Source organism: Pan paniscus, chromosome 17 (assembly GCF_029289425.2).
Source record: "Pan paniscus chromosome 17, NHGRI_mPanPan1-v2.0_pri, whole genome shotgun sequence".
Classification (NCBI taxonomy): Eukaryota; Metazoa; Chordata; class Mammalia; order Primates; family Hominidae; genus Pan; species Pan paniscus.
The window spans coordinates 35,758,032-35,770,345 of NC_073266.2; the positions used below are offsets into that span (position 1 = coordinate 35,758,032).

The 12,314-nt window shown below is 36.9% G+C and overlaps 1 protein-coding gene across 2 annotated transcripts in view; it reads right to left on the reverse strand.

The window, feature by feature from the left end:
• The window catches only part of SMCHD1 (structural maintenance of chromosomes flexible hinge domain containing 1), a 149,347-nt gene that overhangs the window by 116,565 nt on the left and 20,468 nt on the right, over positions 1 to 12,314 (reverse strand). The gene's annotated exons all lie outside the window — the stretch shown is intronic.

The window sequence follows — 12,314 nt, forward strand, 5'->3', positions numbered from 1 at the left end:
TCCCCAGGCCAGATGCATCAGCTTTAGCTGAAAACTTTTAAGAAATGCAAACTCTTGGGCTCAATCCTACTAAATCAGAAAATCTCTCAGCAAACAGGACTAAATAAGTATTTTTATTATCCTCATGCCTCTAAAACTTTCCTTCAAAATTGTTTGCTACTTCAAAACTTGCTAAAATATTGTCTGAAGAATAATGGTAATTAGAGCAAAGGAGAGTCTCACTTCCATATATCATGATAAATGAAGAGCTCTGAGGGAACAGTGCACCATAACAACATTCTGAAGAAGAGGCACCACTGGTCTTTCAAAATATAGGCAAAGTCTCCAGGGACATCATCCCCCATTATCAGAAATAAACAGAATGAAGGTGAGGCTGGAACCACTATTAAACTCAATGGAAAGATTAAAGAGCAGGTGTGACATAGCTGGAGAGAATTAGAGAACAGAAAGATGCAAAGAACGTAACCACAGGAAACAAAGAAAGAAAAGAAAACTGAAAATATCAAAGTGGCGTTAAAAGACATAAATGACCAAAGGAAAATATCTGGCACAATATTAAATGTAGCTCTAGAAAGAGAAGGGACAGAGAATGGAAAATAGCTGTAAATATTCTTGAACCAATAAAAGACATGGCTTCACAGATCCAGGAAAACCAAAAGAGCCCAAACAAGATACATAAAAAGAAATCAACATCACTGTAAACACCAAAAACCAAACAGAAGAACTAGAAAATAGACTAAGAGATAAGACAGGACAAAACAGATGAGCAGGCTTTGACAGCGACAGTAAAAGACAGAGAGGAATATTATCTCCATACTGCCTGAAAAAAATCTGTTAACCTAAAATTGTCAACTAGAGAAAAATAAACAATTTATAGATAAAAGCCAAAGTAATTTACCACCAGAAGACTTCTTCTAAAGAAATGTTCCTACAAGCACAATCTAACATACAAGAGGTCACCATAACACAATACATACAAAAGTAATTTTTTTAAGTACTACATATGAGACATTTACTGGTGTGGTGAAAAACTGGTGTGTGCATATTGTTGAATTTCTAAAAAGTCACACTTTAAATACCTTCAATAACAAAAGTGTCACTTCAGGAAGGGAGTGACCAAAGCTAATGAAGTCCTTAAGTTGGGGGAAGAAAAATTATTTTAAATCTTGAAATCTAAAGTTAAATATGCATGTTAAAACTTCAAAGAAGATCAGAGAAGATATAAAGTCTAAAATATTAAAAAGAAAAAGGTGGAGCAAGAAAACAAAACAGCAGAAGACAATAAATTTAAGAGAAAACAGAAGAAACAGAAACAGAAAGAATGGGATAAACAAAAACATTTTAATTGGTATAAAAAGTCCTATCTTCATATATAAATAATCAAAATAAAGACAACATTGACCAGGTAGGACACTGTAATACCAGAGATACAAAACAACAAAAGCACCCAAAAAAGTATCCCCTCCTCACAATACCCTCCCAACATCTACAATCACATCCCCACACAACACACACAAACTGTCGACACAAAATAACACACAGAAAATGCCTCCCCACACAAGTTTGCATTTATACAAAACACCTCACACAATACACAAACACACAACTACTTTCAACAGAAACACACACCACAATGCTACAAAGCATACACACTGATGATTTAAAAAAAAAATCTTAAAACAAGTCAGAGAAAAACAGACTGTATGTTTTGAGATACAAAGATAAGACTGACAACAGATTTCTCCTTATAAACGATGCAAGCTGGTAGAAAATTGAGTGACATATTTAACATACAGGTTTGAGTGCCCCTTATCCAAAATGCTTCGGACCAAAAGTATTTCAGATTTCTGATTTCTTTTCCAATTTTGGAATAGATGCATTATACTTACCACCTGAGCATCCCAAGTCTGAAAATGCAACATCTGAAATGTTCCAGTAGCATTTCCTTAAGTGTCACATTGGTGCTCAAAAAATTTTGGATTCTGGAGCATTTCAGATTTTGTATTTTTGAATTTGAGATGCTCAACTTGTACTTAAATGTTTTGAAAGTCAAGCTCAAACAGATGCTCAGCAAAACTATCTTTGGGGTTTGAGGGGAAGAGAGAGATCCTATCAGACATACAAAATCTGAAAAAAATTCACCAAGAACAGACTCAACTTATAAAAGAATGTTTAGAAAGAGCTTCAGAAAGGAAAACAATACTGGACAGATTTACACAAAGGAATGAATACAAGCTCTAGTAAATATGGTAAATATGTGGGTAAACATAAACTGGTTCAGGGACTCAGATTTTGCATGCAAATGTTCATAGCAGCATTATCAAAAGACAAAAGGTAGAAACAACTTGTGTCCATTAATCTATGAACTGATAGACAAAACGCAGTATGGTTGTACAGTGGAGAATTACTCAACCATAAAAAGGAATTAAATTCTGATACATGCTACAACATGGATGATCCTCGAAAATTATGCTAAGTGAAATAAGTCACACATGACGAATACTGTATAATGACAAATACTGTATAATTCCACTTAAATAAGGTACCTTGATTAGGTAAATTCATCAAAACAGAAAGTACAATAATGGTTACCAGGGGCTAAGAGTGGGAGCAACAGGGAGTTACTGTCTAATGGGTAAAGCTTCAATTTGGGGGTACAGGGTGAAAAAACTTTAGGAATACATAGTAATAATAATTGTAAAAGACTGTGACTGTAATTAATGCCATGGAATTATATACTTTAAAATGGTTATAACTACAAATTTTATGTTATTTATATCTTACCACAATTTTTTAAAAGAGAACTGCTTTAAAAAGGGACAGAATAGGCCAGGTGCGGTGGCTCACGCCTGTAATCCCAGCACTTTGGGAGGCCGAGGTGGGCGGATCACGAGGTCAGGAGATCAAGACCATCCTGGCTAACACGGAGAAACTCCATCTCTACTAAAAATACAAAAAATTAGCCGGGCGTGGTGGCAGGTGCCTGTAGTCCCAGCTACTCGGGAGGCTGAGGCCGGAGAATGGCGTGAACCCGGGAGGCAGAGTTTGCAGTGAGCCGAGATAGCACCACTGCAGTCCGGCCTGGGCAAAAGAGCGAGACTCGTCTCAAAAAAAAAAAAAAAAAAATAAGGGACAGAACAGAACAGTGTGCTGTTGGAAAACAGGGCAGATGTGTATAGTTTAGCAAGAAATGTCAGGAAGTTGAGAAGAAGCCTTTTTACATTAAGGAGAGAGGCAAATGAATATTTAAAGCTAAATAACAATACTGTACTTTGACATTTATGCCAAAGTAAAATGTACAAAAACAAAAGTACAAAGACCAAGATAGCATAAACGGAAGTATACTGTTGTGATGTATTTATATGCGAAGTGGTTTAGTATTACTTAATACAGACTGTGATAAATTAAAGATTTATACTATGAATCCTAGAGTTTCCAGTAAAGTAACAGCTATAGTTAATAAGCCAAAAAGGAAATAAAATGGAAACACACACACACACACACACACACACACACACACAGAATCTGCAATAAGGCAGGAAAAAAAAGAAAATGGGAACAAAAAATAGGCAGGAAAAATAAAAAATTAACAAAGATGGTAAACTTAAATCTAAACATATCAATAATCCAATTAAAAGCAACTGATCTAAACACTCCAATTAAAAGGCAGAGATTGTTAAATATTAAGACACAAATATCTATAGCCTAAAAGAAACCCTCTTTAAATATAAAGAGACAATAGGTTAAGAGGTTGGAAAAACATTTACCATTTTAACACTAATGAAAAGAAAGCTAGAGTGAATATATTAACACCAGAGAAAGTCAATAAAAGATACCAGGAAATGAACAAAGAACAATTAAAACAAATAAATGGGTAAACAGATGATCACTCTTTGTATTATTACATTTAATTACATTATGGATGTAATAATATCCAGTATTATTTTCCTTTCTGGATAACGTAATAATATCCAGTATTGTTTTCCTTTCTGAAGATCTTTCTAAACATTCTTTTATAACTTGAGTCTGTTCTTGGTGAATTTTCTTCAGATTTTGTATGTCTGACAGGATCTCTCTCTTCCCCGCAAACTCCAAAGATAGTCCTGCTGAGCATCTAGTTTGAGCTTGACTTTCAAAAAATTTAAGTACAAGTTGAGCATCTCAAATTCAAAAATACAAAATCTGAAATGCTCATTATACATTTAATTACATTAAATGTAATAATACAAAGACGCTAAATGAAATTGTAAGTGTGGTTATAAAACATGAACCAACTATATGTTGTCTATAAGAAACCCATTTCATATATAATAATAAAGGTACATTAAAAGAAAATGGATGAAAAAAGATATAGCACGAAAACACAAATGAAAAGAAGCTGGGATGGCTACACTAACAGATAAAGTACACTTCAAAGCAAAGAAAATAACCAGTGACAAAGAGCAACACTACATAATGAATAAAAGGGTTGGTCAACCAAGAAGGCACAGAAGGCATAACAATCCTTGGAGACTTCAATACCCCCTAGTTACTACCACACAGAAAATCCAGCAAGGATATAAAGAAATGAATAATATCATCAACCAGTAGAATCTAACTGACATTTTCAGAACACTTCTCCCAACAAGAGCAAAATACACCTTCTTTTCAAAGACACATAGAAAATTCACCTAGATAGATAACATCCTGGATCATAAAACGCAACAAATGTAAAACAGCTAAAATCACTTAAGAGTACATTCTCTAGCTATCACGAAATTACACTTGAAATCAATAGACAATAGGAAAATATGTTGGAACACTTATAAATTCACACACTTTTAAAACAATCCACAGGTTAAATACCAAGTTGCAAAGGAAAAAAGTAGACTGAACTGAATGAAACAGAAAATACAGTGTAACAAAACTTGTGAGATGCTGCAACTTATTTCCTAGAATTATGATTAACCAAAGTCTATGAGCTAATGTTTATTAAGAAAAAAAAAAGTAAATGAGTTCTAAGTATTCAGTTACTATGGCAATACTTCTAGGAAATAAGTTGAAAATACTCTCTGATATTTTCCTTAAAATATTTCTGGGAAAATATACAAAAGTTTAGAGAAAGGAGAAGCTCACTGATAAAACACAACATACATACATCAGGTCATGCAAAACTAAAGAATTCTCTCCACTAGTTAGAAATGCACAAAATCATAAATCCCTTTTTCATCTTAAATGACCCATGCAAACCAAATCTAGGCAACAACTCTATCACAGCAAGTAAGGCTGAGAATATTTATTTCAAGACAGTCTCAGACTTGTGTTAATGAGTCTAGAAAAATTCCTATATCCACTCAAGGACTATATAAATATCCCTTCATGAATATAAATAAAAGTAGAAAACTACAATTTCAAGGAACAGTTTTACACCACAGCAGTCCTCTGGAGAATTAGGAAATTAATCTCCTTCAGGAATAAATTTACATCAAAGTCCAAAAATATTTCAGAAAATATCTTAATTCATAATCTTCATACAATGAAAGGACACTTAATCTTTGGGAAATTTTGATGGAAACAAAACATAAGAGGTGTCTCAAGTAAGAAAAAGTATCAGGGGGCCGGGCGCGGTGGCTCACGCCCATAATCCCAGCACTATGGGAGGCTGAGGTGGGTGTATCACCTGAGGTCAGGAGTTCAAGACTAGCCTGGCCAACATAGTGAAACCTCACCTCTACTAAAAGTACAAAATTTTTCAGGAGTGGTGGTGTGCATCTATAATCCCAGCTACTTGGGTGGCTGAGGCAGGACTGCTTGAACCTGGGAGGCAGGGTTGCAATGAGCTGAAATCACGCCACTGCACTCCAGCCTGGGGCTGACAGGTGGGACTCTGTCTCAAAAAAGAAAAAGGAAAAAAAAAAAAAAAAAAGAAGAAAGAAAAGAAAAAGTTATCAGTGAAGAGGATCAAATTAGTAAAAGAAACTATCTAAATGATTGCCAGGAAGCCAGGGTAGAGTAACTACGTATGTATATGTCTCACTATCTTGAATCTAACAAAGGAGGAAAAAAAACCCACCAAAATTAAGAAAGCTCCACCTCTAACAAAACTGGCCACCAATCTCTATCAGAGCCTCTAGAATAAATGTGCCAGACATATGGAAATGACCAAATTAAAGTAGGGTGCTTAAATGTTACAAACGTATTCCCAACATTCAAGTAAACACAAATATTAGAAAACAAAAGCTCATCTTAATTTGCTGAAAACCAACAAAGACAAACCAGCTTTTTCTTTAGGAATATTAGGAAAAATCTTGTTGGGGATCCATTTCTACAGCTTAAAATAAATACGGCATGGGTCATGTAGCATTTTTACTTATTCATATTTCAACAAAATGGCTCTGAGTTGAGAGCCTTTTAATTGATGGGCAAGTTGAAAGTGCAGAAAGAGTAGCGCTGACCCAACACATACCTGAATCCAGCTGACCTAACTAATGTCATACCTCTCCCCTACAAAATAATTATACACATACTATTATAATTATGTTCCAGGTATCCAAGTTAAATTCTAAAGCAATAATTCTTATAGTGCCCAAGTTATGAGAGAATTTTCTAGGTTTATGTAATGTTATATATCCTTTTTTTTTTTTTTTTGAGAGATAGGATCTCACTCAGTCGCCCAGGCTGGAGTGCAGTGGCGTGATCATGGATTACTGCAGCCTCGACCTCCTAGTCTCAAGCGATCCTCTCATCTTAGCCTCCTGAGAAGCTGGGGCTAAAGGTGCAAGCCACAACACCTGGCTAATTTTCCTTTTTTTTTTTTTTTGAGATGGGGTCTCATTCTGTCACCCAGGCTGGAGTACAGCGGCGCAATCTCGGCTCATTGCATCCTCCACCTCCGGGGTTCAAGTGACTCTCCTGTTTCAGCCTCCTGAGCAGCTGGGATTACCAGCACACACCACCACACCTGGCTAATTTTTGTATTTTTAGTAGAGACAGGGTTTCGCCATGAAGGCCAGGCTGGTCTTGAACTCCTGATCTCAGGTGATCCGCCCACCTCAGCCTCCCAAAGTGCTGGGATTACACGCGTGAGCCACCGTGCCCGGACTACACCTGGCTAATTTTTTAAAATATTTTTTGTAGAGGTGGGTTCTCATGTTGCATAAGCTGGTCTCAAATTCCTGGGCTCAAGCAATCTTCCTGCCTCAGCCTCCCAAAGTGCTGGCATTACAGGTGTGAGCCACTGAGTCCAGCTTATTGTCCTATATCTTAACAAGGGTTTGAGATACACAAGTGTATATATTTGTCAAAAATCAGTAAACGAGTGAACACTTCCAGAATGGTGGCATAAGGACTTCCAAGAATCCGCTCACTGATGAAAGCAATGAGAATGCCTGAAAAAACTGTCAAAATCAATCAGCAGCAAACGTTTATCATAACAGCTGTCTGAGGCAATGAAAACAGTTGGAGAAAACAAGAATCTGACCAAAAATATACAAGGAAAAGCTGGGAAATGCGAGGTCTGCAGGGTTTTGTAAAAGCTTCAACATATTCACTAGACTCAATAATTAGGTCATTTCCACGTGCAGAACTAAACACATGTTCAAGAAAGAATTGAGAAGGTCCTAATAATGACTCACCTCTAGCTTACCTTGAGGTTCACTACAAGCAAGAAGTGAAAGTAAGGCAGAGTTGTAAACTCTGCAAAAAACATACCCCACTATGCACACAGAGCCCCTCAGCAAAAGCTGGGAGACTTAGTGGTTCAAGGCACTTAAGATAATGTTTGATCACTAGCTGACCACAAAGCTAACTAATCAGAAACTTCAAGGGTAACACAAGGATACAGACTTAACAGAATTAGTTCAGGGAAGCCACTACATAAACAAACAACAGATGCAACAACAAGTCTTGGGGAAGGGGGTGGCATCAGATTTCCAGAGTTGCTACATTATATTATTATAATATGACCAGTTCTCAATAAAAAATTACAAGCCATGCAAAAAGATATTAAAGTATGGTTCACACACAGGAAAAAGAACAGTTGGTAGAGACTGTGGCAGAAGAAGCTCAGCTATTTTAAATATATTCAAAGAACAGAAACCATGTCTAATGAACTAAAAGAAAGTATAAGAAATGTATTTCACCAAACAGAGAGTATCAGTTGGGATAGAAATCATAAAAAAGAACTGAATAGAAATTCTGGATTTGGAAAAAACAATAACCAAAATGAAAAAATCACTTAAGAGACTCATGAGCAGATTTGGGTTGGCAGAAGAATCCATAAACTTGAAGGTAGGCTGATTGAAATTATTTAGTTTGAGGAACAAAAAGAAAAATGAAGAAAAAAGAACAGACCTGTACTATAGAACACCATCAAGTATATGGATAAGAGGAGTCATAGAAGCAAAGGAGAGAAAGAATACTTAAGAGAAAAAAATGGCCAAAAACTCCCCAAATTTGAAGAAAAACTTTATTCTATATATCCGAGAAGCTCAATGAACTCTAAGTAGGATGAACTCAAATCCACACCTAGACACATCAGCATTAAACTGTCAAAAGCCAGAGACAAAAAGAGAATCTCAAAAGCAGTGAGAGAAGCAATTTGTTACACAGAAGTGATCCTCAAAAAGATTAACAGCTAATTTGTCATCAGAAACTATAAAGCCAGAAGGCAGTGAACTAACATATTCAAAGTGTTGAAAGACAAAAGACTGTCAACCAAGAGTTCCTTTTTTTTTTTTTTTTTTTTTTTTTTTTGGAGATGGAGTCTCGCTGTGTCGCCCAGGCTGGATGGAGTGCAGTGGCACCATCTCGGCTCACTGCAAGCTCCGCATCCCGGGTTCACGCCATTCTCCTGCCTCAACCTCCCGAGTAGCTGGGACTACAGGTGCCCGCCACCACGCCCTGCTAATTTTTGTACTTTTAGTAGAGATGGGGTTTCACTGTGTTAGCCAGGATGGTCTTGATCTCCTGATCTTGTGATCTGCCTGCCTCGGCCTCCCAAAGTGCTGGGATTACAGGTGTGAGCCACCGCGCCCAGCCCAACCAAGAGTTCTTTACCCAGCACAAGTAGCCTTCAAAAATAATGGAAAGTGGCTCACACTTGTAATCCCAGCACTTCGGGAGGCCAAGGCAGGCAGATCACGAGGTCAAGAGTTCAAGACCAGCCTGGCCAATATGGTGAAACCTCGACTCTACTAAAAATACAAAAATTAGCCGGGCATTGTGGTGCATGCCTGTAATCCCAGCTACTTGGGAGGCTGAGGCAAAAGAATCGCTTGAACCAGGGAGGCAGAGGTTGCAGCGAGCTGAGATTGCACTACACACTCCAGCCTGGGCTACAGAGCGAGACTCCCTCTCAAAAAAAAAAAAAAAAAAAAACCGAAAGATTAAGACATTCTAGACATTCTCAGATAAAAACTGAGGGAATTTGTTATTGGCAGATCGGCCCTAATGGAGCCACTAGAGAGAGTCCTTTGGGCTAAAATACCAGGATATTAGAAAGTATTATAACTCAAATACACAAGAAGAAATAAACAGAAAATAAGGTAGCGGTAATTACATAATTAGAAAAGACAAGCCAGGCGCGGTGGGGCTCACGCCTGTAATCCCAGTCCTTTGGGAGGCCGAGGTGGGCGGATTACCTAAGGTCAGGAGTTCGAGACCAACCTGGCCAACATGGTGAAACCTCATCTCTACTAAAAATACAAAAATAAGCCGGGAGTAGTGGCATGTGCCTGTAATCCCAGCATGTGCCTGTAAGCCAAGCCCAGGAGGCTGAGGCAGGAGAATCGCTGGAACCCAGGAGGTGGAGGCTGCAGTAAGCCAAGATTGTGCCATTGCACTCCAGCCTGGGCAACAAAGCAAAGACTGTCTCAAAAAAAAAAAAAAAAAGAAAGAGAGAGAGAGAGAGAGAGAGAGAGAGAGAGAAAGAAAGAAAGAAAGAAAGAAAGAAAGAAAAGAAAGGACAGTATAAATGCATTCTTTGTAAATCTTCTATCTGATTCAAAAGATCAAGGCATAAAATGGTAAATATAAAACTCTAGTAACAGGGCTATAATGTATAACGATCACATTTATACGAAAATAATAGTACACAGAAGTGGGAGGAGAACAAAGCTAAGTAGGAGCGGTTTTTGTATACTACAGAGTATGTTGTTGGCATTAATCCAGACTGGATTGTTATCAATTAAGATGCTGGTTGTAATCCCTAGAAAAACAACTAAAAATGTAGATTAACAACTATTGGCCAGATGCGGTGGCTCACTTCTGTAATCCCAGCACTTTGGGAGGCTGAGGCAGGTGGATCGCTTCAGCTCAGGAGTTGGAGACCAGCCTGGGCAACATAGTGAGACCCCACCTCTATAAAAAATTAGCCAGGTGTGGTGACATGCACCTGTGGTCCCAGCTACTTGGAAGGCTAAAGTGGGAGGATCACTTGAGCCCAAGAGGCAGAGGTTGCAGTGAGCCAAGATAGCGCCACTACACTCCAGCCTGAACGACAGAGCGAGATTTGTCTCAAAAAACAAAACAAAACAAAACTATTAAAAGGATATTAGTGATTGCCAGGAGATAGAAAGTGACTACCACTTAGTACAGTGTTTCTTTTGGAGTTGTAAAAATATTCTGGAATTAGTGGTGATGGTTGCACAATTTTAACTCAAACTACTGAACAGTATGCTTTAATACTGTGAATTTTATGATATGTAAATTTTATCTCCATAAAAGATAAATTCAATGAAGATACATTTAAGACAGATACAAGCAATTAACTGTATAATATGTGAATTTTACCTCAAGATTAAAAATATTGAACCCTAGAAATTAATACGGATACTTTCAAAACTAGGAAAAAGTATACTGATATTTATAACTTGTTTTGAACTGTATTAAAAAACCAGATAAACTAATGGTGGGACAGATATATAAGGAGTAAAGCAACTATCAATGGTAAAACCTAGGTGTGAGTATATGGGTATTCCCTGTAGAATTTCGACTTTTCTGTATGTTTTTAAATGTTCATAATAAAATACTAAAGGAAAAAAAACAATGCTGAGGAAACACTGAGATCCAGGTTGTGGACCATTCTACAAGAAAACTAGCCTAAACACTACAGAAAAATTGAAATATTATGAAAAACACAAAAGCTAGGGAAACTATCATAGAATGAAGGAGATCGGACATGACAACAGGAAAAAAACTTATGAAAATCTTATGTTAAATATTGTTGCATTAATGATAAATTTCTTAGATGTAATAATGATTTTGTAGTTATTTATGAGAATCCGCTTGTCCTCAGAATACACATGCTACAGTATTTGGGAGTGAAATCTCACAAACTGACAGCAGTGTACTTTCAAATGATTCAGAAAAGCAAAGTGTGTGTGTGTAAGTGTGTAGACAGATCATAAATGTGACAAAATGTTAACAACTGATAAATCTAGGTGAAGGATATATGGCTGCTAGTTATTTCATCTTGTCTATTGGCTTGAAACGTTTCAAAATAAAAAGGGTGGGGGGAGGGAGTAGTACCCAGGTAAATGAGAGTTACAAATAATATTTCCAAACTGAAATTCTCACATCTCCCTCTACTCTCCCCTCTATCTACTATGCTACAGTCACAATAGTCTCCTTTCTGTCCTTCAAACAAAATGAGACTGTCACAATTTCAGTCTTTGCTTTGCTGGTGCTTCTTCTACCTGAAACACACTTCTCACAGATCTTTATTTGGCTACTTTCTTCTGATCATTCAAGCCTCAACTCAAATATAATCTCCAAGAGGCCCTCTTCTCCAACCACCTTATCTAGAGGAGATGTGCATCAGCAATATTATTCTACATTTTTTTTCTAGCAATCCATTCCTTCAACATTACTCTTACATTTTATTCATAGTAATAATAATTGAAATGCTTTTACATGTAATTTTTTGTATTTACTTCTGTTTCTCTCTCCAATACAACATAAGCTACAGGTCAAGACTGTTAGTTGTTTAGTACTTTTAGCCTGTTCTTGCCTTTCTTCTACAGCCTGTCTTCTATGACATCCAACCTTGTATCCAGAAAAAAACAAATGGAAGGAGTAAAGCAACTGAGCAGAAGCTAGAGGCTGAAGGGGTGTATCTGATATTGATAGAAATTAGAGTGGGTCAAGGAACTGATAATGGACTTAAAAGACAGTACGAGTACCTAACAGCTATAATAACAACTGATTGTTTACTGACACCAAACCCATAAAGCTAAGACTAAAACCAGTAGCAAAAAGATTTTTGCCAGAAATTACAATTTCCCTAATATTTGGTTAAGTTTAAAAGTTTGTTTTGTTCTAAGAACTAGAGAGAA